Here is a 1,664-nt window from a genome sequence, read left to right as displayed (position 1 = left end):
TTAAGCAACATCACATTAGTTTCTTTGAAAACCAAAATCAATCAAAAGTCCAAAAAGTTATTTATTAAAGACAATATATTTTTTTCAAAAGGAAGGTATATACAAAGAGAATTCCTAGCCAAACATTATTTTATTGATGAGAACAAATTACATAAAGTATTTCTTTTCAAAATCTGAATTCATAGGCTTAATTTCATCTCTCTATGCTAGTTAAGATCAGTGCCCCTTATCAGAATGCCTTTCTTTATTGTATAAAGGCCTTCATAATTTAGTGCCTACTTGTTATGGGTATAATTTCTCTTAACACTAAATCACCTTCTGTATATTCTTTTGACCGAATTTTCCTATCTTATGTCTTAAATATTCTTTTTTGGTACAACTAGTTATGGAAAATTGTTGTTAGCCTCTTTCACTTCTAATTTTAAGCTAATTATATCTTCTTTTTTTCTTATTCAAGTTCTTCTAAATCAGACTCCATTAATACTTTCAATGAAGAGATTTATAATTCAAGAAGCATAACCATTTTCATTCTATATACCAACGAGTATGGTGTAGCATTAGTCGATGTTCTCATTATTATTCTATATATGTAGAGAGCATGAGGGAGCATTGATGCCAATCTTTATAATTGATTACCATCTTTTGGATGATCTTCTTTATGTTTTTGTTAGCAACTTTTATAGTTGCATTCATCTTTGGCCTCTACATGGACGAATTCAAATACTTGATCTTTTATTTAGCATATAATTCAAGGATTTTTTTTACATTAAAGTTTTGGGCATTGTCCATGACTACCCATATCAGCAAATCAACTCTTTCTAAATAATATCTTTTTGACAACTTTTTAAGTTACATGTAAGTATGGACAAGCTTTGATCCACTTAGTAAAGTAATCAATTGGTACTAAGATGAATATGTTTCCATTGCTAACTTTTGGATTAATAGGCCTAATAACATCTACCCCCCTCCATATTGCAAATGACCAAGATGATAATATATTGAATAGTGGAACTGTTGACACATTGATTTAATGAATATATACCAAACATTTATGATACTTTCTTATGTAATCTATGCAATCCCTCTTCATGATTATCTAAACGTACTCAGTTGATTAGTATTTAAAAATATATTTTATCAAGATTTTTGATACAACCAAAAATTAATGTCTTCTTCCAAGTGCAGGAGTGTCAAAGTAATAAATAACTTGGCAAGACCAGGTTCGAACCACTTGGAGGTTAATTGTATAAATTATAAATAACAACAATCCAACAACAACAACAACAATAATAGTACTAGTAATAATAATAATAATACTAATATAATAGTAATAGTAATAGTAATAGTAGTAGTAGTAGTAGTAATAACAACAACAACAACAACAATAGTAATAGTAATAATAATAATAATAATAGAAGAAGAAGAAGAAGTTGATGAGAACTTTGAGATGGAAGATCAATGTGAGTATTAAATAATGATAACAACAAATGTCAAGGTTAAAGGATCCACTAATGGTATTTCAAACAAGTATAGTATAAACTCTTATTATTTAACTAGAAACACACACAAAGGAGGTTTCAATCGGATTATAAATTAATAACATGATTACGTTAGTTATCTTATTCGAATAATGCTAATAATTATAAATGTTTATCAGGCATTCA

The sequence above is a fragment of the Populus euphratica genome, unplaced genomic scaffold, assembly GCF_000495115.2.
Source record: "Populus euphratica unplaced genomic scaffold, PopEup_1.0 scaffold1193.1, whole genome shotgun sequence".
In the NCBI taxonomy this organism is placed as follows: domain Eukaryota; kingdom Viridiplantae; phylum Streptophyta; class Magnoliopsida; order Malpighiales; family Salicaceae; genus Populus; species Populus euphratica.
This window is presented reverse-complemented; position numbering follows the sequence as displayed.